The sequence below is a fragment of the Dermacentor andersoni genome, chromosome 1 (assembly GCF_023375885.2).
Source record: "Dermacentor andersoni chromosome 1, qqDerAnde1_hic_scaffold, whole genome shotgun sequence".
Lineage (NCBI taxonomy): Eukaryota > Metazoa > Arthropoda > Arachnida > Ixodida > Ixodidae > Dermacentor > Dermacentor andersoni.
The window spans coordinates 50,414,815-50,442,154 of NC_092814.1; the positions used below are offsets into that span (position 1 = coordinate 50,414,815).

The following is a 27,340-nucleotide window of genomic DNA, read 5'->3' on the forward strand; positions in this document are numbered from 1 at the left end:
TAAAAACGATTTCTCTGATCTCGCCATTGGAGTCTCAATACGATCGGCTGGACACATCGTCAAAGCCTCAGAGTTGCCCCGGGAGTGCCACAAGCGGTGGCGCGTGTCAATGTGCTCCATGAGTGCCGGCTGCCACCGCTTCGTTTTCTCGCCTTTCAACGACTGCTTGCGCACTTAATGTCCAATTCCAATGGTAGATTCGGAGCACTTCCAGAATGATATTTTCTGCTCTTTTTGGAGCACGACTGCTCCAATGGCAGATCGGGAGTACCAGACGAGTATTCCAATGGCAGATTGAGAGAACTAGCGGAGGTAGCGGAGGTGGGGTCACTCCGCGGTCGGAGCCACAAATGTTGCTCTGCCAAAATCTGCGGAGCGGACCGGAACTCGCCGCTGATGCATTTCCTGCTTCGTCCTGGCATACCTCTAGGCACGCCAATATCAACGCACGCAATGGACGTCGTTATATCGCGTCGTGCGCGTTTGCTCGCGCTGCTTAAGAACGACAGCTTTGAATACGACAGTTCAAGTTCGAATAGCTTAGGGATTCATGTGACTGCGACGCTAAAGCCACCGTTTCAGAGCAGGCCTTCGAAATCACGACTTGCCTTCTTGCCAGGAGACCAAACGTAGTCGCCTACCTCGGAGACGTCGTCCGCTGCTACTCACTAAGCAGCTGTGTGGTAGGGATATAGTGGTTTGAGGATAGCCGACTGTAAGTATACCAGCACAGCATCCTAGGAAGCTATGATACAAGTTACTCGATGTGATGTTGGGACAGTATACTACATACGAGAACCAAACATAGGTGTAAACATTCGGCAGATATCTGCCGAATGCTTACTTTTGATTCTATGCGTCGAGGTTTTGGCCAAGAGACCATGCAGCTTACTGGTAGCTTTACCGGGATATTCGAAGGAATAGCTGTACGAAAAGTGTCTGCGCGCTTGTGTGCGCGCCAGTCGAAGTGCCAAAAAGCACATATAAGCGCTGATACGCCTCACGCCATCTCACCCCTGAAGGAGCCACGGTCGGGTTCCGAAACATCGGGTTTCTAAAATAAATTTTGGTTGGAGTTTTTCTTCTCTTTAATTGAGAACCAAACATTAGTCGCCGCGATTGGCGTGACTGGCCCCGCTCACCATTGACGATATCAGAAGGCTAGCTGCTGGTGTCGGTTGTGTTATATCCATCTCCAGGAAGATCGTGGAAACGAAGGTTGTTGCGATACAGTCTACTAGGCTACAAATTACTACAACCATAGCGTAACTACAGTGACTGAAGCGTAAACATGGCGACAAGCGACCGGCAAGAATAGCTCCGACTATGGAGTCTGCCGTCTCTCTCGGCACACCTCTACCGCAAAGCCGTGTCCACCACGTGCTGTCTGCTGGGCGGTTTCGCTTCGTACCGATGTTCGAATTCCGCAGTTCCCTGTAGCTCCCTGGAATCCCGGCACTCGACACTGCGCGCACCGGTGCCGTCATCACATGCGTCCCATATAGCTTCGTCTCTTGTTCACATCTGGGCATATCCGCTTGCGACGTCCCCTTATATATTTCATTAGGCTTTTCTTACTCCGTATTTTCTCTTGTCCCTCGACATGCTATCTTCGAGAGTGTGTTCGTTCCTTCACAGACGCCGACAGCCGTATGTGCAAAGCCGCCACGCGGAAGTCGCCAATTTGTAAAAGCTTCTTTTTTTTTTTCTGAATACATCTTGCTTCGAAGTTTACGTGTACCCTGCCTTTTAGAAAATAAATCTTCCACTGCTGGTCGGCGCTTGCGTTGTCGCCTGTCTCTACTTCCCTGTAGTGCCGTGCGCGCTACACGATGCATCACGCAGGAGCCGCAGCTGGCAGGAGGGGATGGCAGGCGATACTTCTAAAGGATTTCTACCGACACGCAAGAGACGCTGCCTATAGCTGTACATCCGGTGGCCTGGTGCACACGAGCGCCTCCTCGCTCTGGCGGCAGCGGTTGCGTTCCTGTTGCGGATTTGGAGGCGCCGCTCTACGCCGTATAGTGACGTGCATGCTCGCTCGCGGAGTCGGTCGCCCACTCCGACTCTGCCATTGGAATTCCGAGCGCGGGTCGAGCACTCCTGCATTCGCCTTCGGCGACGTACGGAGCGGTTTGCTTTCATGGCGCGCAATACTCCTCTTGGCCTGAAATTTTCCAAGTGAAGGCAGCGACCGGAGCCACCATGGTCACACGGAAACCTGGACTGCCAGCTGACAGTCCGTCGGATACGCAACAAACGCGATACACCTGTAGCCGAAGTACATTCGTTGGCACTTGAACAGTTGGAAAGAACTTATGACCAATATCTGAAAGAGTTTACCGACGTTTTGGTTGATACGGAGCGCGGAGCTAGCGCAGCAGCGTTTGTGATTCCGACCCTCAAGGTGTCCTGGGCTTCATTTGTTTTTAATCAGCTGAAGTGACTCGCATTTTAGGTCATAGGGATATTTCTCCTCACACAATCACCTGGTTTCTGGCTCACCTCGGACCACATCTGGCCTCCATGGCCAACCTGAACGAGATCGCCCACGTCCGAGCACGCGAACTAACTCACCGCGCTGGGCAGCCGGGGGGATCTTCGGACTCCAATCTGGCGGTCTTCAGGGACGTTCTCCTCACTTTTAATGAGATCATCAAACATTATTAGTTGGGCAGGAGGGTCTTCCCCCTTCCTCATGAGAAGCTCGCTAGAGCACAGGCATCTACCCTCCGCATGCTTCATACCAGGTCATACCGTAGTCTTTATTCCCACATCCATTTCATCGAAGGCCTTGAATCAACATGCCTAGATTGTGGCGCCGCTTGTACGTTAGGTCGCATGCTCTGGCAGTACCCCTCATTACAGGGTCTTCAACGCACGACCGAAGACGAATCGAGCTCCATGCTCAGGAGCTCAGGCCTTCTACATCAACTCAGGGCCGCCCAGAGGGACCACGACGCGGCGGTGAAGCTCGGCCTACCCGTCCCGACGTGGGAGCGACCCGCTGCTCTACCGCCTTGAGCGGTAGCGTACCTCAGGACCTTAATAAAGTTCTCTGTCAGTCTGTCTGGCTGGCTATAAAACCGTTATTGCGCATGAGTAGGAACGGGTCACCCCACTTTTATTTAATTTTCTTTCAAGCCCGCTTTGCAGTACTGGCCGAGCAAGGGCTTGTTTCGGAGTAGTGCACGCAAAGTTCACTGCACCGTCTCAAAGAACTGCGAAGACTCGGATTCACGATAAAATTTCAATGACTTCAGTCGCACATGGGCGTAGCGGGAAATGTGACGGCTGATAGACTTGTGCGGAATGGCTTAGAATTTAGGTCAACAAAGAAGGATCCTAGAGACCCTAAAGGTCTTCTAAAACAAGCCGTGGCCAGTGATTTTCATTCTTTATGGTCGCCATCTCATCAGCCCTGCGTAACAAAGTGGCTGAGCAAGGCCAGAGGCCTCCCCGCTGTATCCCCTCCGCACGGGGTCATCGTGTACTACACGGCATGGCTGTACAAGATCGGACTCGCCGCGTTGCCGTTATGCGCGACTAGTAAGACTCTACTTATTTGAGTGCACTGGATTTGTTACTGAGCGCAAATGTTTGTGGCAGACCCATTTCAGGGCGCTGTGTCGCGGGGCCGGCGTGGCACCATGCGTGGCATATATCTCACAAGCTGCGGGTTTGTGTTCTGCTCTGCCTCGCTGTACGCGTCGTCTTGTTCACCCGGCTCGCGCTGCGCTTCTGAACGGTGTTACGTTTCGCCTACAACGCGCGGTAATGCCGGCGCGGATGCAACGGACGCCGGGGCTTTGTTCAAAACGGCGGACATTTTGGCCTGTTCGACGCCGCCGCAACGCCTACCCGCCAAGCGTGTCCAGGCGTGTTTCAGTGCCACGTGTCTTCGTATGTGCGTGTGTGTGTGTGTGCCCTCGCTTGTCAAAGCGCGGCAGCCGGGGAGCGGAGTTCCCCGAATGAGGAGCCTGGAGGTCTCTCGGCTCAACCGTTCGCGCCGTCGTGTGGGCGGTTGGCGATGCGTCACTACACTCGGTTCAGCAGGTCTCTCGGCTCAACCGCTCGCGCCGTCGTGGGCTCCTGCTGCGCCGTCCCGTGACCTTCATCCCGTGACCTTCATCCCGTGACCTTCCCTTTTGGACCGCGACGCCGAGAGTATAAGAGCAGCTGCCCCCGTACGCCAGAGAGAGGCTCCGATTTGTACTGTTGAGTTACGTGCTCTCCCGTCTCTCCACTCCGGTCGACCTGACCGGCCGCTCTTTTGCTATGTTAGAATAAACAAGTTGTTCTGTTACAAGTCTTCTCATGCTTTGCCGGGACCTTCGAATGCTTCCAGTGCCCCAGGCCGCCAGGCCAACGCTACCCTTGGGGCTTGCGACCCATTGGCAATAACGGGCGTCAGCACCGAGACCCCAACAACTCGTGCCAGCGGTGCGATTACAACATCTGGTTGCCAGCGGTGAGATCGCGACAACGGAGGCCAGCAGCGAAGAGATGCGGTTGACTGTATGCTGAGCAGCACAACGACCATCCGGGAGCAGTGCAACGAGCCCTGTGTGATGACTGGTTGCCTGCAGCGGAACGACTGCGCTGAAGTCTTGGCTGCGAGGTTTGGTGAGTGCGGGACTTTCTTCTTCTGAGTTTTGCCAGGCTTTTGTTAGTGTTAGAAACAGAGCTGGTAATTGTGGTTGTCGTTGCTACCGGGTTAGTTTGCGGCAAGACAATAGTAGGCAGTAGAGAAAGCAGCATTCAGAGCAGCCATGGATTTGAAGTCGTTGCGCAAACCGAAATTGCTGGAGCTTGCGAGAGAGTTGGGTCTGGATGTCTCAGACAAACTCAGAAAACCAGAACTGCTAAGGGCTATTCTTGAGTTAGAAGCTGAGGATGACGAGCTGTCGGAATGCCTTGAGACCATTGAGGAGAGGGAGACGGCAAAAAGACAGGAGCGTGAACTTAAAGAACAGAAAGAGAAAGATGAGCGCGAACTTAAAGAACAAAAAGAGAAAGAAAAAGAAGAGCGCGACCGTCAACACGCTTTGGAAATGAAGCGTCTCGAGTTAGAGATGGAACGCGCTCGTAATGGAAGTCAGGCACACGGTGCAGGAGAACGAGTATTGTTCAAAATGACTGACCTGATGCGGCCGTTTAAGCTTGGAGAGGACATTGGTTTGTTCCTGGTTAACTTTGAGCGAACGTGCGAGAAGCAGGGGTTCTCTCGGGAAACGTGGCCACAGCGCTTGCTCACTTTGCTACCCGGCGAGGCGGCCGACGTAGTCGCTCGCTTGGAGAGAGAGGAGGCAGAGGATTTCGACAAAGTGAAATCGAGTCTGCTAAAAAAGTACCGGCTGTCAGCGGAGGCGTTCCGTCGGAAGTTTCGGGAAAATGAGAAAGGCAGAAGTGAGTCATATACAGAGTTTGCGTACAGGCTTATGTCAAACATGCAGGAGTGGCTCAAAGAAGAGAAAGCGTTTGGTGACCACGAGAAAGTTCTGCAGTGTTTCGGGCTAGAACAGTTTTATAGTCGGTTACCTGAGAACGTGCGGTACTGGGTCTTGGATAGGCCAGACGTTAGTACGGTGGCTAGAGCCGCTGAGTTAGCCGAGGAGTTTGTGACGCGTCGGGCTCGTGGAGCTAAGGACGGTCAAAAGGGTGAATTTGGCTCCAAGTTTGAGAGGCCAAAGTTCACGCCCATGAGAGCAAAGGGGGACACACGTAGTTCGGATGCGAGTGAAAGCAGTCCGACCGAACGTACGGAGACGGCGGCAACCGAAGCCGAACGCAGAAAGCGGTTCGAGATGAGGCAAGCGCGCGTTTGTTATACGTGCCAGAAGCCGGGTCACTTTTCGGCGCAGTGTCCGACCGAACGTAAGGAGACGGCGGCAGCCGAAGCCGAACGCAGAAAGCGGTTCGAGGCGAGGCAAGCGCGCCTGTGTTATACGTGCCAGAAGCCGGGTCACTTTTCGGCGCAGTGCCCAGAAACAAAACCAAAAGTCGTGTTTTTTTCATTAGGCAGCACTGACGAGAACATCAAGCTTCTCGAGCCTTACATGCGAGACCTCCTCGTGAACGGGAAAGAGTGCCGAGTGCTTCGCGATACCGCAGCTACGATGGATGTAGTTCATCCCTCTTACGTAGAACCCGTTATGTTCACGGGCGAGTGCGCATGGATCAAGCAAGCAGTGGAAGCTCATAGCGTGTGTCTGCCGGTAGCAAAAGTGCTTATTGAAGGACCTTTCGGAGCACTTGAGACGGAGGCCGCAGTGTCATCTATGCTGCCCCCCCAGTACCCGTACCTATTTTCGAACAGGTCCGATCACCTCCTGCGCGAGAAGGGGCTTTTGTTTGGTGAGGCTAGCGTTCAGGCCTTAACCAGATCGAAGGTTCGGGAGCTCGCTGCAAAGGCGGTAGTTGCGGGACCGACGTTGTTGAACGATGAGAAAGGGTCAGAGGCGCAGCAAGCTGGTATTCAGGGCACGCCCGAACGGGATAAAATTGAGCCTGTAGCGTTAAAGGCACCAGATACTGGAGAGGAAATTCCCGATGCGGGAAAGTTAGAAGAGCTTCCGGTCGAGCTTCCGGGACTAGGCTCAGTGACGAACAGGAAAGACACCGATCAAGTCATTAGTGACTTAATAAGTAAAGCATCGCTGTCGCCTGAGCAGAAAACCGAACTACACCAGCTCTTACAAGAGTTTCAAGGTCTGTTCTCTGAGAGGCCTGGTAGGACTTCTGTCCTTACTCATGACATAGAACTTACCTCCCCAGAGCCAGTACGATCCAAGGCGTACCGGGTGTCACCCCGCCAGAGCGATATTATGGAGGCTGAGGTAAAGAAAATGCTACAGCTCGGTGTTATTGAAGCGGGTGAGAGTGATTATACCTCCCCTTTGATTTTAGTTGAGGTACCGGGCAAGGAACCTCGTCCTTGCGTCGACTACCGCAGGCTTAATTCCATCACTAAGGATCAAATTTATCCGATCCCTAACATCGAGGAGCGCCTTGAGAGAGTGAGTAGCGCTCAGTTTATTTCCACCCTAGATCTTGTCAGGGGTTATTGGCAGGTTCCACTTACAGAAGAGGCTAGTAGGTATGCGGCGTTCATTTCACCAATGGGGACATTCCGTCCTAAAGTTTTGAGTTTTGGTTTGAAGAACGCGCCATACTGCTTTTCAAGCCTCATGGATAAAGTGTTGCGGGGACAGCAAGAATTCGCTTTACCGTATCTAGACGACGTAGCGATATTCTCCGCATCCTGGCCGGAACATATGGCGCACTTGCGGGCAGTGCTAACCCGCCTGCGCGATGCGGGCTTGACAGTCAAGGCTCCCAAGTGCCAGTTAGCACAGGCCGAGGTTGTCTACCTCGGACACGTGATTGGTCGGGGTCGTCGCCGCCCCTCTGAAATAAAAGTGGCCGCTGTGCGAGACTTCCCGCAACCGCGCACGAAGACCGATATTCGGTCGTTCTTAGGTGTCGCCGGCTACTATCAGAGGTACATCCCCAGGTACTCTGATATCGCGTCTCCCCTAACGGATGCTCTAAGAAAGACAGAGCCGCAAACAGTCGTCTGGGATGAGACGAAGGAAAGAGCTTTTAGCGCCCTAAAGAGCGCCCTAACAAGCCAGCCTGTGCTACGATCGCCCGACTACACAAAAGGGTTCGTTGTTCAGTGTGATGCTAGTGAGCGAGGCATGGGCGTTGTACTGTGCCAACGGGAAAATGGAGAAGTAGAACACCCCGTCCTGTATGCTAGTCGTAAGCTGACCAGTCGTGAGCAGGCGTATAGCGCCACCGAGAAAGAGTGTGCGTGTATCGTGTGGGCCGTTCAGAAATTGTCATGTTACCTAGCTGGCTCGAGGTTTATCATTGAAACGGATCACTGCCCTCTCCAATGGCTGCAGACCATCTCTCCCAAAAATGGCCGCCTCCTGCGCTGGAGCCTCGCTTTGCAACAATATTCCTTTGAGGTGCGTTACAAAAAGGGGAGTCTCAACGGTAACGCCGATGGCTTAAGTCGAAGCCCCTAACGTGGGAATCAGCCTCAAAATTGCTTGTTACTGATGTTTTTCTTCCTGAGGCAGGATTTTTAACCTATTGCTTTTGTGTAAGTGTTTCAAAGTGATGATGTGCTTTTTAGTGCAATTTTTCCGATTTGTGGACGCGTTCTGAGTGCTGCTAAACTACTGTAAGGAACTAGGCAGCAGTATAAAAGGGGAAAGAGCCTGGCAGGGCTTAGTGAAGGTTGTGCCGTGCTTGCTGACTGAGCGGTTGACTTTTGGCGTGGTTCTAACGCTTGCCGGAAACGAGAACAAAAATGTCAACTCTCCCGAAGTCACTTTGCAGTGTCCTGTGTGCACCTGAACGTGAGAACGAGGCCTTCTCTGTGCGCTGCGCTCAAGAAACGCCCAAGGACGCCCAACTTCGGTTATGAGCATCATCGAGCGACATCCCTCCGGACAGCGGATGCAGTCCCCTGACCATCGGGATCTCCTTCCCCCGGCGGGGCGGTCTGTTACGTTTCGCCTACAACGCGCGGTAATGCCGGCGCGGATGCAACGGACGCCGGGGCTTTGTTCAAAACGGCGGACATTTTGGCCTGTTCGACGCCGCCGCAACGCCTACCCGCCAAGCGTGTCCAGGCGTGTTTCAGTGCCACGTGTCTTCGTATGTGCGTGTGTGTGTGTGTGCCCTCGCTTGTCAAAGCGCGGCAGCCGGGGAGCGGAGTTCCCCGAATGAGGAGCCTGGAGGTCTCTCGGCTCAACCGTTCGCGCCGTCGTGTGGGCGGTTGGCGATGCGTCACTACACTCGGTTCAGCAGGTCTCTCGGCTCAACCGCTCGCGCCGTCGTGGGCTCCTGCTGCGCCGTCCCGTGACCTTCATCCCGTGACCTTCATCCCGTGACCTTCCCTTTTGGACCGCGACGCCGAGAGTATAAGAGCAGCTGCCCCCGTACGCCAGAGAGAGGCTCCGATTTGTACTGTTGAGTTACGTGCTCTCCCGTCTCTCCACTCCGGTCGACCTGACCGGCCGCTCTTTTGCTATGTTAGAATAAACAAGTTGTTCTGTTACAAGTCTTCTCATGCTTTGCCGGGACCTTCGAATGCTTCCAGTGCCCCAGGCCGCCAGGCCAACGCTACCCTTGGGGCTTGCGACCCATTGGCAATAACGGGCGTCAGCACCGAGACCCCAACAACTCGTGCCAGCGGTGCGATTCCAACAACGGTGACTGACGACTGCCCCGCCCCCCACTCCCCTCCATTAGAGCGTCTCTCAGAGTCCGTGATTTGCATTGGGGTTTTAAGCTCGCTAATATAACAGTACTGTGTGCGAAAATACGGTGGCGGTGCGACGCCTGCACACCATGCTCCTTGTTTTTCCTAAAAAACTCGAGCAATTCACGCCAAAGAAAAAATAACAAAAAGCGACCACAGAAACGAATGAACATCCGGCCCTTACACGCATGGTTCATGCATTTCATACTATACCGGCGCGACGGTAGGATGATGGCAAGAAGCATAAAGGCTACATGCGGCCACATCTGCGGGAAGGATGAGCTCAATGAGCTGTCGGCACGTGCCGTCGCTGCTTATCCACCTCGCACCTATATTTTCCCCAGTTCGCGGAGGAGCAAAAGCACGGGAGAACAAAAAACATGGTTCCTCGTGTTTTGCGAACAGTTCATGTTATTTACTCTGTAACGTAGATACTGGAGCCCAAGTGGCTCTTTTGCTGTTATCTTTTGTTCGGTCGAGAGAGCGATCCGCGGCGGTGGCGAGTGGCGCCTGGAATAAATAAACGCTTGGAGCGTACGCTTCGCTTCGTGATTGCCATGTGCACAGCACCATGCAATATTTACTCCCCGTCTTGTCGCCACCGTGCCCAGACTTTCTCTTTTCGACGCTACCTGTATAGAAGAAACAGCTGCAAGACGGGTTCCCAAAGGCGAACTCGGGTAAGTTCATCACACTCAGTAGATGGCTGTCTTTCTCGGCAAGAATCCGGAATGAGTCATTCATGTTACATTTCAATGCTTACAACGGAGTCACACGCGTTGAGGACCCGTAGTAGAAAGACAGCGCGCTCGCGTCTACTTTCCTATCGGGGATAGTGAGCAGCCTATACTGCCAAAAGAGTGGAAATGGCGCAGAGCAGGAAGCACGTGACTGTCAAGGGACACTATAACGACAAAAATAAGTTGAACCGTATTAGTAATGAAGGGGTGAGATTTGGGCATGGTTGGCAGATCATGTTTATAATGAGAACAGCGCGAGAGACAAGGAGAAATGAAGTAAGCAAGCTGCTCTTCTTGAATACAAACAGAAAAAAAAAGCCACTCGGTTACTGTCACCGCGATGGGACATCATGGTCGGCACGTCACACTGACGTGCCGGCGCGGAGGTTTTCGTGCGAAATTCAAGAAATGCAACTGTGGCCTTCATTTTCTCTTCTATTAGTCAATCTATTACCGCGAAAATAACGAAAATAGAGTTTTGAAAGAATGCCTGTCAGTACAGGCTGATTTAGTATTTGTCTTTAGCGTCCCATTTAGGCATCGCTTGCGTGGCACGTATAGCTATAGCGCGTGCGTAGTTGGCACCTTGCGGTAGCGGTAAGACAAAAAGGAAGAAACGTTCTCTCAGAATGGCGAAGCTTCTACAGCGCGCTAAAGGTGCGTTCGCCCGACCGCTTTTTTTTTTTTCTCTCTCTCTCTGTAGGATACCCGCCTTCCTTAAAGTGACTCGGCAATCGCACCGGCGACGGAAGAGTGCCTCCGTCTGGCCGCATCTCAATTTTCCGCCTCGCGGGCCCCCAGCTAGCCTCGGCTGGCCTGGCCATCCGACCTCCCACCGGCGTCGCGTCCTTCCTACACGTTTCGCATCCTCGTTCTCTAACCCCTGCCACACGGTTAAGTGACCGCACGCTGCGCGACAGTCAGCAGCCGCTTCTTTGTATTCCACTCGGACGTTCGCTCGGCCCGGAATCTTCGACGCGGCGCTGTCCTCCTCCTCGCAGCAACAGCTTGCCGCGCCTTCGCGCGTCGCACCTCCGCTTCGCACGCGCACGACAGCGCCGCCGCTCTCTCCGATAACGCGCCCGCTCTGCAACCGCTGCTGCCGTGCGAGTCACGAGACGTGTCGGTACCACGTCGGGACCGCTCAGCGGAGTTGCGCCAACAGGGATCGCGGCAGCTGACCGAGGCCAGCTCTGGACGACTGCGCTCCAAGCACTCGGCGGGGGCACGCGAAACCGTCGGCTAATAACGTGCGAGTAAAACGTTTCCCTCGACGCGCCAGGAAAGCGGCGTCACAACGACTTGTGGTCACGCGTGCTCATTCTGTCGCTCCGTTATGTGTGCGCACCTTATCTTAGTGCGGGCACGGGTACACACGAGTATTGAGCCGTAAAACTGCACTTTTCCGGTATGTATACCGCGGCAATGGCCGTACAACGTGCATGTATGTGTGCGATGGGGTACGCGGGCTGCCTGCCACACTGATCTGGCCGCGGTGTCATGCCGGCGTCCCGGTCGGTAGCTGGAACCGTTACGATCGCACCGTCCGTTCCCCGTCTTAGCTTTGTCCGCTGGTTGATTCCACGAGAGATCGACACGGGTCAAAAAATTCATATTTTAGATTCCATTGAATGTTTTATATTTTATGCGCATATCCCTCGGTAGCACGAAAATGAACGTGGCTTCTTTGCCAAATTAATATTTTAGGAGGAAAAAAAACTGCGAAATTCTTCAGTGTGGAGGCGCCTATTTCATGCACAGGGCATTCTCGCAAATTCACAACAATGTGAAATACAATATATTGCAGCTACAAATAATATATTTATGTCTGTAAAACGTAGACGTAGAGAAGGCTCAGCTAGCACTGTTTGACGCTTCAGCGCATAACGGAAGTGCTATAGAAGAACTGCTTAATTTGCTACAATTTTCATAAGTTTCTATATTTACGATTTTTTATCAACTAAACCAGTTCATGTACCATTCTGAAATTTGGTGGACTGTGAGACCTTAACCTATTCAACAATTCGGCTGAATATTGTTGCTGTATCGCAAATTACCATTTTTACAATTCGCCTCAAATGTGAAGTTTTGACGAAAATGAACGCCATTTAAAAATCCACATAAAGAAAGAACATCTTAAATTTTTCTCGATATCTCGTAAACAGCTGTTCACAGGCACTTGAAAATGAATATTAAGAAACTGTTACATTATTTTGTTTGTAATGACAATATAGGTGGTAGAAATTAGAGCTTCTCGAGAATGTAGCCAGATGCTAAGGAAAAGGGACATCGGGGATAAAAAGAACGTGCGTAAGGCTCTGACTTGCTTAAACTTGACCATGATTGCGACAGAAAGGCAGTTTTGGTAGTTTTAGGCAGCTGCCACCTGGAACTATCTGCCAGCTAACCCTGCCCTAACCAACACCATCGCCGCTCCCACCACCGCATCTTAGGTTATACGTATAATGACGTTTATATAATGACCAGCACGACATTTTTAGAGGCATTTACCAGCCGTACATTCTGTTACCTGTGTGCACTCACATAGAGTTAACCGTTAATTCTGTAGCACACAAAGAAATACAACCCTTCATTAACCGAAGGAACAAATTATCTACGCTGCAAGCTGCGCACACATGATGTTCAATAAAATGAGCCATGTAAAGGTTATGTTGATGCTTCTTTATTCCCATTAAAGCGAATGAGTATTGTACTAAATGCACTTTTACGCACAAGTATTAACCATAAGGCCAAATAGCTGCCTTTCTGTCGTAATCATGGTCAAGTTTAGGCAAGTCAGAGCCTCATTCACGTTCTTTTTACCACGATGTCTCTTTTTCTTAGCACCTTGCTGCATTCTCACGAAGCTCTCATTTCTACCACCTATATTGTCATTACAAACAAAATAATGCAACATGTTCTTTTTTTTTTAATATTCCTTTTCAAGTGCCTGTGAACAGCTGTTTACGAGATATCGAGAAAAATTTAAGTTTTATTTTTTTATCTTGATTTTTAAATGGCCTTCATTTTCGTCAAAACTTCACATTTCAGGAGAATTGTAAAAATGGTAATTTGTGATACAGCAACAATATTCAGCTCAATTGTTGAATAGGTTGAGATCTCACAGTTCACCAAATTTCAAAATGCTACATGAACTGGTTTAGTTGATAAAAAATCGTAAATATAGCAACTTTTGAAAATTGAAGCATATTAAGCAGTTATTCTAAAACACTTCCGTTTTGCGCTAGCTGAGCTAGCTGAGCCTTCTCTACGTCTACGTTTGCAGACAAAAATATATTCTTTGTAACTGTAATATATTGTATTTCACATTGTTGTGAATTTGCGAGAATGCCATGTCCATGAAATAGGCGCCTCCACACTGAAGAATTTGGCTATATTTTTCCTCCTAAAATACTCATTTGGCAAAGAAGCCACGTTCATTTTTGTGCTACCGCGTGATATGCGCATAAAATATAAAATATTCAATGGAATGTAAAAATGAATTTTTTTTTTACCTGTGTTGATCTCTCGTGGAATCACCCCACTATAACGCCACCACATAATCGTCAGCCTGGCTTCTTCCCGACTTCCATGCACACATATGCATGCTTAACACATTTAAAAAAAATAATTAAGATACATGCGTAGACAGGGCCGGCTTAAGAATCGGAAGAGTCAGAACCGAGGCTCATCGCCCCCTAGGTCTCTCCCCCCTCGTAACCCTTTACACGCTGTCCGATTTAGGAGGGCCTGGAGCGCCTGACATCGTGGGAGGACTGGGAGACCGTGCTCCGTTCTGAGGACCCGGCAACGCAGACCATCGCGACCAGCCGGGCTGCCAGTGTTATGGACCTACGGAACATAAACACTTGAGTGGAGTACGGTCGTGCGGGGGCCCAGGGGCCTACGTGGCCCGAACACCTCTGTTTAAATAAAGTTTTTAACAACAACAACAGAGACCCGTTTTAAACGCTTGTAAACACGCACGTCTGTGTTCGCCTCGTCGGCCCATTTGTGCAGAAGGCTTTGAGATAAATGGGCTCCCGTGACTACCTTTAAGAGGTAAGTCCCATGGTCCAAGGCCCTCGGTTCCCTTTCTCCTCGTTAGAGAGGCCTCGAATGCGGCAGCAATGATGTCTTCAGGTAGCATGTGTGGGTTTATTAACCAGTTGCCTACGCCCAAAAACATCACGTGCGCGTGACGCCTTCGACAAAAAAGGATGTTCCACATCCAACGTCAAGGCCGTGAGGTGTGGCGCTGGCTAACGCTCCCAGGCTTAGTTCTAGTAGATAAACATAAATACTCCAGAAAGAGGATACGAAAACGGCGCTGCGGTAGCTAATTTGGTAACAGCCTCGCACGCGTAATGCGAAGACTTGGGTTCGTGCCCCACCTGCGGCCAGTTCTTTTTTTCATCCACTTTCATTTCCATTAATTCACAATTTCTTTATTTCAATTCATAAGTGCATGTAATTTGCCCTATGCCGTCCTAGCTTAGGTGTCTTTGTTTGTCGGCTTCTGGTGGTATTCCCGTTAAAAGAAACGCGTGCAATATTCCTTTTAGTCGGTACAAGGACTTTCCAGCCAACTTACGAAGGACTTGTTTCCCGAGATGGGAATCCAGCATTTTCTCAAGTCGGCGCGCGCCGCGTGAGCAGAAAGGACGTTACAGGTCTGAACCCTGTAGCAACGCACTCACCCCGACACGCGCGCACGTCGCGTCGTTCTGGGATCGCGAGCACCGGTCGCACATCAATTTACTGATACCTGCTCAGATTGGCATCCGACTCTATATGCGGAGAAGCGGCGTTGCGAAAGTTGTGCTGCTCCGCCAATAACAGCTCGACCAAAGAAACAAAGCCAGACAGCACATGCGCCATTGTTCCTTATCGACGAGGTCTCGCTCGCCCGCCATCCAGGGACCGCACTGCAGCTCGGGCGATGTCGTGATTTCGGTCGGTTCTGACACCACGCGCTTCGAGTATCAAAACGGCAACAAACACAACACGCGGCCCTATAAATAGACGAGACAAGGCCCCCGATGGCAGGACACGCACAATTCCCGATATTTATGACGAAACGAGAGAGAATCTATCGGTTCATTTTAGCGAAAGCTTTCTGCCGCCCGAGTTACAGTGTAACATTTCGCCGGGTATATACATTGAGAATACACGAAAAAGAACTCTTTCACAGCGCGTTGCCCATTGAGAGACCCGTCCTGCACTTCCGAACGCTTCAACGTGAAGTCGGCACACTTTCGTTTTATTTTCATTTTTTTTTCTTTGGCGTGCGTGCGTTAAAGCACTGCAATAGAAAGGAACGCTTGAGCAACAGGACAGGCCCTATACTAACAGGACAGGGACTTCAATAAGACCCCGTCTTGTGGCTGTCGCTTTAGTTCTAGTCTCTTGCGCTTTAAGAGACTCGCAAAGAATTTCACTCCTCGTCATCTTGCTGTTGCATCCAGGTATAAAAAAGGACCCGAACGAAAGACTTCGTGAATATATTCCAAGGCTGCGAGTATGAACGTCGACTTCCGCCAGTTGTAGCTTTTCGTTTTCTTTTTTTTTTTTTTTTCTGTACGCGTGTACAATGTCTTACGTTATCGGAAGTCCCCTAGCTTCACGGAAATTTCCTCCCCATGTGCCGACAAGAAGCCGTATTAGTGTGGCTACGTCACGAACGCAGGCGAAAACTGTACGCAGTGCAACGAACTGCACAGAACTCGTGCACAGACACATGCACTCACGCGCTCAGACACGCGGAAATTACTTGTGAAACAATGCGAACCTTCGCCGTCCTTTCACTCGAGCATGCAGCGCAAAGAGCGGCTCCCTCTCCTGAAGTACACGGTTGCACGCCTGCCGTTACCCAGAACTGCGTTTCAAATCGCATACGGCCTGCGGAGAATTTCAGGCGCTTCCCTTCACGTTGGCCACTTTACTTCGAGTGTCCTAAAGTGACACTAAAGAGAACAGCTAAATCAGCCTATACTAATAATGTAGCTTTCGAAAGCTATAGTTTCGTTAATTCGTTGCAATAGATTGATTATTAGAAGATAAAATAAAGGTCAAACTTCAATCTTTAATTTGGCGCTGTAATCCCAGCGCCAGTAGGTCAGTGTGACTTTCGGTCTAGTTCGCCTCAGGGTGTGGGAAGTTGGGGGATACGACGAGCTACATCTTATGTGCGCACGGTATGATAGCAGCTGCGCGAACGTTTAATGAATAGGAAACCAGATAGACGACGTTGAAGTAACGCTACGCTGGATCGGGTAGGACAGCATCACGCGTAGCTAGCGGACGCGATGAATAACCGCCAAGCATACATGCGTATATAGTTCGTAAACCATCGGCACGTATCTGTGAATGACAATATTTAGGTTGCAGAAGAGAAATATCCGAATCACAATCCGTGACGTCACGGCGAGCTTCTTGCAGCAACTTCGAGGTGGCGTCGCTGCCCGTCCTTTCTCGCGTCCTTGCTGGCTTCACCAAGCTTCCTCTCGAGGCGAGAGCGACCTCACTTCTACTTGCGAGGCGTATTACAGCTGAAGTTGAAATTCATATCTACAGTGCCCCTTTAATTGCTGCACATATGCCAGCCGACCACATTCGGAAACAAAGTATGCGCAGAAATAGTCGCGGATAAACCCGCACAACAGGCCATTCTTTCTAACAGCCCCCCCCCCCCCCCCCCCTTGCTCTCTTCACTATCGCTGACACGCGCCTGACGCGTGCGACCAAAAAGAATGGTTGGCGGCAGCGGCAGCAAGACGAGTGCGGCTGCGCGAGACAAAGGAAGGCGCTCGCCCCGCTACGCACGGAGCTACGCGTCGCAGAAACAACGACCGCTTGACGTGCAGCCGTGTCAAGGGCCGATTCAGCGGCTCCCGTCTTCCTCGCGCAAAAGAGCAACGCGGAGTTACTCGACTTCCTGGAAACCAGGACGGCAGAAAGAGCCAGTGCGTGGATTTATTACCTCCGTTCGCTCGCCTTTCCGCGGCTCTTACTTGGGCCGTAAACAAAGTCAAAGCTGCAAGTTTTCCATCGATTGCCTATACGTAACGCTCATTATCAGGTGAACGCGAGCACGCCATTAATCGCATACTCGACACTGCCTCGAGAGCTTCCTTATCAGTCCTCCCAACTTAGGTCATTCGTCCCTTGGCTTCTTTGGAGCGATTGACAGAAGAGCGCGGCACTCTGTACGTAAACATTTTCTACCCGGGCGCAACACGTGCACATTCAATACAAGTTTAACTTGCTTCGTTTCTTGCCGTACACTTTTTTCGTCTGGGAGCGCTGAAATAGTGCGCTATCACGCGCTCGTTATTGTACTTCGCGGCCTTTCTTTAAAGGCAAGTACAAGAAGCTCCATCAGTGGCGATACTTAGTTGAAAAACTTCTGTCGGCTATTTTTAAATACAACTTTCATAGTGTCAGCTTCCTGCTGAAGCCAATATTTAAAAAGTTAGGCAATTAGTTTATACTAAATAATTGACTCTGCGAAACCAAAACAATACCGCAGGCTAGGCTGCTCGATCCGCAACACCACTGAGTTGGCTTCAGCTCCCTAGCACGCTCCGTCGTTTTTAAAACAGGCTTTTAGCTGAGACACCCTGTATAGTACTCCAGTGCATTCTCCCGCGTGCACGCAGTGCTCACTCTCTCCCTCTTTCTATTCCCCCTTTCATCTTACCCCCAGTGCAGGGTAGCAAACAGGATGCTCGTCCGGTTAAACTCCCTGCCCTCTCCCAGCTTTATTTCCTCTCTATTTTGTGGTCACTGTGAAACATGGTGGCCTTCTGCATGTGGGTATTCAACATTTGCAACAGCAAACACGGCATATATGGCTAAGTGCTCATATTCTTCTGTCTCAGTGCTCGGAGACTGTACCGGTATAATTGAACAGCAGCTATCTACATAACGTCAACAACTTCGTAGAGCACTAGTATACTTAATGATATAGCTAGTAGTCTGCGATTGATTTTCTAAATGAAAGACATGAGGTTTAATTAGTTACTCCCCGGCACACTTGAAATGTTATTAATTAAACAATACACTTGAAATCTTTATTGTTTCAAATTTCGGAACATACTAGCGCACCCATAGGCAGTGAGCTGCGAACAAGCATGATTTCAATAGAAGAGCGACATTTATTGCAAGCAACTACTTGCACAGGCGACGAACAGAGAAGGTCCTAAGCGTCTCGAGAGAGATTAGGACCTTCGTCTTGCGTTCGTCTAACGTTTAGCCACACATCACGCACGCTGGACTTTCTTATGGTCGGAAACCTGTTCCAACTTGTGAGACAACAAATCATATGGAAATTGTCACAATTTAAAATGAGAAAGAAACTGCTGCTAATGGGCCAACTGCGTTTGTTTTATCCTGTTTAAAAACTCAACCTTCAGTTTGGAACACGCAGCGAGTCTCAAAACGATCAAGTTCCCAAAAAGATTGCTGCTGTTGTGATACATAAAAAAAAAAATTTAATGCAAAAGTACGCCGCATATAAACCTGCTTGTGAGACGAGGCATCCGCTCGAACCATGGCTGAGTTCAGATGTCCATTTATCAAGGCCATATTCACGCACCATCTCTTACGTCTCTCTTTCTATCTGTGTGCTTTTCTTCTTTATCTCCCTCTCTCCCCATACACCCTTCCCCAGCACAGGATAGCAAATTGGATATTTGTCTTCCGGTTAACCTCCTCGCCTGTCGCATCTCATTTATCTCTCTTTCTTTCTTTCTCTCTTATGATTGTGGATAGCAAAATAATATATATATATATATATATATATATATATATATATATATATCAAAACGGTTATTTAAAAGAAAACAAAAATGCAGAAAGCGAGTGGGTGGAGCCCCTAGTCCAGGGCCCCACTGGCTTGAGCGGTCCGCCGTGCTTGGTCGAGGAGCGCTAGTTGCATCTCCCGATCCTCGCTGGCGAGCCAAGTCTCCCACTGCTCCCTTCCGGAAAGTTTGCCGGCTATTTTTGGTGTATTAATTTTGGGTGGCCTGTTCTGGCAGTCCCACGTAATGTGGGCGAGAGTTGGCCGGCCTCCGCACCAAGGACAGCGAACGCTGTACAGCGTTGGGTGAATGGCATTTTTCAAATAAAGGTTTGGAAATGTGTGCGTCTGTATTCGGCGCCAGTCATAAGAGCCTGGATAGGTCAGGGTGTGGTGGACTGTACTAAGCAAAATAATAGCATTGGAATATATTTGTTACATTATCCCAGAAATGCCCAATTCCGGTCTATGCTGCTATAAATTTGTTCGCCTAACACCCTAACCTGACGTGCGCTATATGACCTAACCGGGTGAGAGAACGGGCGGACGTTAACGAGAAGCTGCAGATATTAGCCTTGCAGATGGCCTAGTACCCTATATACTCCATATGTTCGATGAGAAGTGATAAGATAGATACCGTGTTTACCGCGAGGAATTATGCACTCCTAATGACGCTTGCTACGGTACCAAGGAGTGTACCCTTTTTTCTACCAGCTGCCCAATGAATTCGCTACTCCAAGGACTATATTCAAACCTACACCCCGACATCGTCGGCCCACAAAGCTGTGAAGACACTTTTGCCTTTCTTGAGGACGACTGACTTATGTGAACGCCTTTGACTCGCTCCGGCCCCCCGCGCGCGTGCGCGAGCTCACCGCGGCTTTCCTCCCCCTCCCTTTCCTCTATCTCATCTTTCTATTCCCTCTTTCCCCTCCCCAGAATAGGGTAGCCAACCAGACGCACTTCTGGTTAACATCCTTGTCTTCTCTCTTTATTTCCTCCTCCTCCTACACCCCGACATGCGCCGTCAGCTGCCAGACGCTCTTGAACAACGGTGCGCACTGCAGAGGCGATCGATGATGCGTTTGCAGGACACAAGCCACAAGCAGGCCCTCTATCTCACATTGAGTCCGCGTGTACGTTGGTCTGTGCGTGCTTATGTGTGTGTGTGTGCGTGTGTTAACTCTTTATCATGCACATCTGTAACCCCCAACGAACCCTATATAGCTATAAGTTAACCTCTCCAGTCATCACTAAATAACATCCCTTTTTACTGGCGACGCCGTATACTTCTCTAGTATCCGACCGGCACAGAGCTCTGTGTGAGGGCACTTCACGAGTTGGAACAGTGTTGCGTAGCATTGCGTTTCGCGAGCCATCCGATGCAAGAGAGACTTTTTCACCGCCGCGCGTGTCAACAAGGCGCCAGCTTGTTCGCACGAAGACCGACGCCCGAAAGAAGAGCGCGCCCTGTCTCCACAGCGCACACGTTAAGTTCCATTGTGGGAACGTTTTCGCCGCCTGGACGCCCGTCTCCGCACGCTAACCCGCGCGGGCGGGGCTAACCATCGGACACGTCGCATCTCATGCTCGCACATTGCACAAACGAATCAAAACCCGAGAAAGACGCGGGAGGCAGCTGGACGCCGGCTTGTGGAGCAGCGCGGACAAGGTGCCGCATTCTGCGCTTCTTTATTTGTCGAGAAAAAAAAGAAACGCGCGGGCGCTAACTGCGGTCGTGCTGGCTCCTCTCTGTCCTCTATCTCAGCGCACCTCTGCACTTGCGGCCACACAAGAAAGGACTCACAGCAGTCGTTGACCCGCGTGGTTTGCTTTGCACAGTGAGATCACTCTGTACGCGTATATTTAATGCACGTGCGCTGTCGAGCCAGACGGCTACGCGCCATCAAGGCGAGGCACAGCAGTGGGCGAGAGGGTCAACGAAGACGTCGCGTGAGCGTTCGCCAACTGCACGCGTTAGCTGTTGTACCTAAAACGTAAAGTGAAACAATCGCTTTTGTTTCGCCCGCCGGAGAACGCCTGAAGCAAGCTTGGAGCATTTGGTATACTCGTGTGAGTTGTCAGCCAACGAAAAAAAAAAAAAATTGGCGCTTATCCGCAGGTTTTCTGCAGTTTTCTGCAGTTTACTGCAGTTTTCTGAGGAACACCGGCCTGAGCGACCGACTGTAGTACTGCCGTGTGTCCTGCTGTTGCGCGCACACTCCTCTTTCTCTCCCTATTTCTATTCCCCATTTTCCTTGGCCGCAGTGCAGGGTAGCAAACCGGACGTTCGGCTGGTAGACCTCCCTGGCTTTCCGCTCTTTGTTTTTTTCTCTCTATCTCTCGCTCTCTCTATTGCCCGTTTCTGGGCAGTGAAAGTCATTAAAGTTTACTCGAATGAGTCCTTTGTCCCTTTAAAATACAGTTTAATGCTTCTTTATCAATAAAGTTAGCGCTAAGCACACGCTGTAAAAATCCGCGACCTAACTTGTGCGGGTACTTCAAGGTGGCATCGCCAACGGTATATTTCGTTTTTTAGTTCTTTCTGCTTGTCGAGCGTCTGCCCATGCTGAGACTGAACTTTTGCGTAATGCACGCGTATGTTTTGCGAATTCGTCTTAGCTTGTTGTGTTCTTTGAAAGAAGAACCACCCCGGTGGCCCAGTCGCTATGGCATTGCGCCGCTGAGCTCGAGGTCGCGTGCTCGGTGCCGGCCGCGTTCTACTGATGAAGGCGAAATGCAAAGACGTTCATGTATACTTTGATCTAGGTGCACGTCACGGCATACCGCAGGTGGTCAAAATTATTCTGGAGACCTCCACTACGGCGTGCCCCAAAATTAGGTCGTGGTTTTGGCATGTGAAACCTCAGAATCTAAGTTTAAATTAAGGAGGAGAAGGATTTTGGAAAGTCCGCCTGTTCAGTAAGCTTGGTTTGGTAGTAGGTAATATTCCCGTTTCCGACAAGAGTGAACGTACCAGTCGAGGCCAACCGAAAATTTGACCGTTTCAAAAGACTGACGAAGGCGACCGTATGCTTCAAATTGCCATATTTCGGAATAAAGAAACACCCTGATCAGTAGCAAGCCCCTCCCCCTTCAAAAAAAAGAAAAAAACGATAGAATGCGCCAAGCGACTGAAGAATTTTCCATGTCGCTCGAGAGGATAAGAGCCCGACTTCATTCACAATATGCGCATCTGGTCACCCCTATCTCACGAAGGCCGAGAAATGACAGATAATATAGGCAGGAAAGCGCGCCGTCCCAAACAACGGCCTCATGCAAATATGGGACTCGGCTCTTGAAGTGTTTTCCGGCGCTCCCCGCCGAATCCACGCCCGCCAAGCACTCGAGTTATAAAAGGTAGCAGTTTCGCCCGAAAGGCGAGGCATCGATTGCGATAGCAAATTAGTGCACGGCTATACGAAGTAAGGATGGTAGCTACCAGCACTCGACGCACTTTGTACACATCGCAGAACGCTTACAAGATATGGGCGCCCACGTGGCGTACGCAGCAGCCGCGGTAGTGGCAGGCCAAGTCCCAGTTTGACCTTGGATGAGCTTGAAGGTGAGCCCGACGGCACGAGGCGTTTTCTGGGTTTGTACCTGGAGTAGTAGAGCTATCACTCTAAAAAAACGACTCCGGAGCGTACATGCGACGCCGCCGAGGTCCACCAGTGTGGCGCCGGCGATATCAGGTGGCCTCACCTCGATGCGTGTTCCAAGCAAGCGTGCAAGCGCGCATCGGACACCGTCTGATTACAGCATTCGGCCTCTCCACGGCAATGCTTGTACGCCCCGGGGGCACCAAATAAATAGAGCGCTATCACCGGTGCCTATGCGTGGCGATAAGGGGCGCAAAGGCGCGCAAATAAGCGCGACGAAAGCTATGGCCACGATGGGGCTCCCGCAGGACGCGCGCTAGCCGCGCGTGCGTATAGACGTTATCGCGAAACAAGAAAGCGCGCGGCCGGGGGGGTGGGGGGGGGGGGGGGCGATAAACGAGCGAGAACACTGGCCACGGACGCCACTCGGCGCGCGAGCGTTATCGAAAAGGAAAGCCGAGATGATGCACGGCTCAAAACGCAGATTACGCAAGTGGCTCGATCGAGCGGTGTTGTGTGTCGCAGTGGGGGCCTCATAGCGGCCCTGTAGCCACCTCGGTCATCGTGTCGACCTCACTCGAGGCGTGATATCTGAGGGTCACTCAAAATATAAACGACCTTGATCACAGTCCCATCCTCGACGCCCCCCCCCCCTTCGATCGCCGCTTCCCTTCTGCCAGTTTTCTCCACGGCCATCTTTCCAAGCTTGCCGAGCGGCGTGGCATTGGGCCAGCCGCGGTGCAATAGCGGTGGCAAACAAGTCAAGCATCCAAACTGGGCAGAAGTTGGCCCTTGTTATTCTCAGCGAGACCTCGAGCACAGTTTCTTTGTCGATTTTTTGTTCTTTTTCTTCCAATTACGATGCTCTGCATGCGTGGCACAGCTAAGCGAACGCTTGCGGGTCAGAAATTTTCGTCCCGCAAAGGGTGACTTATCAGCGCTTGTGAATTCACTGCGTCGTCTTCTGCACCTTCACCAGGCCTTTGAGCAGCAATGGTGATGCATTCGGAGCACCTTGCACAATATAGTAGCTCAAGATTTCTCCGTTGCTTCAATCAGCGGCATTTAGGAGCCGTTGCCGTCTACCAATGACGACACGACGCTTCTGAACCTTCAGTGCGGGTGAAATGAAACACGCGAGAACCGCGGCGCAATAATGTCTACCTGGCGACCACGTCGTCTATGACGCAAGCACTGCAGGGCATTATGCCCGCACTTACACTTTCAACGAAACGTGATACGCTTGCACTGTATTTTACGGGGCTAGTTGGTGGTGATAGGTTCGGCCACCATAACGTTATACACAGGGACGACAGAAAAAACCGATGTCGACTCCTTTCTGTCGTCCCCGTGAAACGTTATGCTGGCCGAACCAGACGATACACTCGCATACTTACCGCTTCAATGAAAATTGAAGGCCATTTAATTTTGCCGTGGAAGTCACGCGAGGGAGCCGCTAGCGCACAGTGCTCATAGCTCGAATTTGTGAAACGAGCACTTCAGTCACGAAGACACTTTCGGTATCCTGTACTATAGTGCGTTAAGTTGGAGGCAGTCACATAACGTGTGCGCGAACGGCCCACCGATTCCAAGTAACAGAAGAGCGAAACTAACATCGTTTAACTAAAGACGTCGGCGAAACATTTCCAGCGTAATCACCGACTTCAATGTATAATTCATCCTTCGCGTCGAGCGCAGAAACATCGCGCTTTAGAAATTACAATTTCTATCGACCACAGTTTGCTTTTGGACCTGCCCTATTAAAGAAAACCCGTATGCCCGACACACCCTGTATCGATAATCCTATCTGGTGGTACGAGATCCCGTATGAAAACCCGCATGTTTCCGTATAAACCCATCTGCGCGCGTATGGTTGTGTTACGGGGTATACGGGTCTCCTTAATGTAGAGACATTGTCGGCAAACATGTGCACCACTTGCATTCGGAGCGGCACAAACGAGGAACGTCCCGCTGAGCGACGGACGCCTCTATCCGGTACGCGTGCGGGAAGAGATCGCGGTGACCCAGTTGCCGAAACACTGCAGCGACGACGTCGCCACCGCGGCTGCGCCGTAGCGAGTGACGACGAGCCACACTCGCCGCACGCTATTGATCTGCGCGGCCGAAAAGACGCACATGGCAGCGCAATGTCCAGATTAGTCCGCCCGGAGATAATGCGCAACAAAGGCTATACATAGGAGGCGGTGTGTTGGGGGGACACACAGAGAACAACAGTCTTTTTTTACTGGGGCGCCGAAAGAGAAAAACAAAAAATGAGGCGTCCCCGCGAGTCCCCCACCAACCACTCCGTTATCTCTCCTTCGCGCACTTGGGAGTTCGGTGAACTGCGGCCGCACGCCCACACGCTCTCCGCCAACACTGCAGCCAGCCGGGGATCGGCGAAGGCCCCCAAGAAACCGGAAACGAGAGCGCATTCGTGAAATTGGTTCGGCCGTCCACGATTGAGCAATAATGAACAGCCGCGCGACCTCAATCGCCGACTCGTCGGGAAGCGCCGCCGCCCTTGCTCGTTCGCGCAGCCTGGAGACGACGGCATCTTCGACGACAGTGGCTCGATTCTCCAAGAATCCAAGATTGAAGAGCTGCCGCGAGTAGCTGCAGGAAAGAGTGTAATGACAAAGGGCATATCTTATGAGCAACGCGAGAAAGTTGTCAGCTCGTCTTTTCGTTTATTACTACAGTAGTAGTAGTAGTGTCCATTCAGGCTGTCGCGCTCTTTGGGTTTGACTCGTGCGCGAGGCATTTTACACGCATGTAAAATCGCCCGCCTTGGTGGCTTGGGCGCTGCTAAGCCCGATGGCGCGGCATGCCGCTTTTCGATGGCGCCGAAATAGAAGAGCGCCCGCGTACCACGCATTGGGTGCACGTTAAAGAACCGCAAGCGGTCAAAATTAATCCGGAGTGCCCCACTACGGCGCGCCTCATAATCGTATCGCAGTTCTGGCACGTAAATATTTTTGTTTCCTTTTTTACATATAAATCGTGTCCTTTGTCGGCATTCGTAGTACTCCACTTGAGGGGTCAGGAGCTATTTCTCACTTCTACGCTGCTAATAAAAGAGAAAAAAAAAAGAAAAAGGAACCCGGCGACCGTGAGATACGGTGTTAAACGAATTAGACGAGGCATCACAGATTTCTGGCTCTTGAATGCCACGTCCCGTTAGCCACCGCGCTTCAAAAGCGTCCACTCTGCTCGTGGCAGGGTCACAGCCTCGAACGTATCGATCGGTCTGGGAAAAGAACATGCAGATTTTTGGACGCAACTGACTTAGATTTCAAAGCGTCTGCAGATTAAAGAGCGCGCGCATGAGATTGTGATCCAGATTAGGCAACCTACATTGTGGCACGGCGGCGGTCGTTTAAGGCGCAGTAATATAGTGCCATAAATGGTCGGAGTTTATCTTGAGCACATTGCAGTTGAATAGATAGCGGGGGGAAAAAAACCAACGCATTCCAAGCCATCGATAAGGTCAGGCGCAAACACGAGACAGAAAGAATTCTCGTAGCCCATTGGCACCACAAAGCGGGACCCGATGCAATGCGTACGCTATTCAAGTACCCTGAAACCCCCCCCCCCTTTTTTTTTTTTTACTAAACGACGCCTCAGTATCTTTCTTTCGTTCTATTTTCAGTATGGATAAGCCGAAAACCGATATCAGGACGTCAGGCCATTTTCTCTCTCATTCATTTCGCTGCTGTGTTTGTGCTGCGATCGTTGTCGTCGAGCGAACGCAGTTGAGCAACAAGGTCCGCCCCTTTCGCCAGTTTTGGCGGTGCTCAAACTTTCGAGACGCCGGCACAAAGGGCAGCCGCTCTCGCGCACTGCGACCGATCTGCGAGTTGCCTTCGTCGCCGAAACGCCAACAGTAAATATACTATTATTTTAAAAAAAAAGAATAAAAGAAGAAGCTTCGATGCGAACATGTAGTTCCCGTAAAATTATGAGCTCTATAGATATGACATTTGCTACGGTAAACCACATATTTCGCCAAATTTCATTAAATCTTCAGGGAAAATACGGGGAAAACGCGAGGTGGAAATTCAAGACGATGCGCAAAACGAGAACAAGGTAAAAAGCGGGAACCTCGAGCGGCTAGTCGCGCGACAATTTTGTGTGTATTAGGAGGGGGGGGGCTTCTTCTACACTTTAAAAAAAAAAAGAAACCTTTATCTAGCCCGTATACTGAGCAACACAAAGCTGTATCGGGAGTGTTTTCATGTTGCTTTACAATTTTCTCATCGACACTTTTAATGTAATTATAGTAATAGAGAAGTTGATCAATAAATTAATAGAAATTATGAAATTAGACGGTAATGCAAAAATAATAATCATCCAAGTATCTGCAAGCGAAGGCAAACGACGGTACCTTGGTTCGGCCCTGCTACGTGGCATTTGCACATTTTTAAAGTGCAAATGCCAGCCACGGCGGCCGCATTTCGATGGGGGCGAAATGCGAAAACACCCGTGTACTTAGATTTACGTGCACGTTAAAGAAACCCAGGTGGTCGAAATTTCCGGAGTCCTCCACTACGGCGTGCCTCACAATCAGAAAGTGGTTTTGGCACGTAAAACCCCATAATTTAATTTAATTTTTAAGGTTTGGCTCGAGAGAGAGAGAGAGAGAGAAAGGCAAAGGAAAGACAGGGAGGTTAACCAGAGATTATCTCCGGTTGGCTACCCTGTACTGGGGGAGGGGCAAGGGGATGCGATAGGTGAGAGAGAGAAGGATAAAAAAAAAACTACACACACACGCACGTACACACAAACTGTTTCTGTGGGCACTGTCACGTAGCCCGCAATGTTTGGCTCGAATTACGCGAAACACCCTGCATGTGAACCCACTGACACGAACTGCAGATGTGCTAATTAACGGCTCTGTTCCCTACGAAAT

General features: G+C 50.7%; 2 long non-coding RNA genes across 2 annotated transcripts in view; one reads left to right on the forward strand and one right to left on the reverse strand.

The window, feature by feature from the left end:
- The window catches only part of LOC129380461 (uncharacterized), a 74,710-nt gene extending 52,111 nt beyond the window's left edge, over nt 1-22,599 (reverse strand). Inside the window, exon 1 of the long non-coding RNA XR_008608500.2 lies at nt 22,309-22,599. This is a non-coding gene — a long non-coding RNA (uncharacterized lncRNA). The remainder of the gene's footprint in view (nt 1-22,308) is intronic.
- Nucleotides 9,811-13,976, forward strand: LOC129380462 (uncharacterized). The gene is made up of 2 exons (XR_008608501.2): nt 9,811-9,963; nt 13,768-13,976. It is a non-coding gene; the product is annotated as an uncharacterized lncRNA (long non-coding RNA).
- Nucleotides 22,600-27,340: the final 4,741 nt, after the last annotated feature.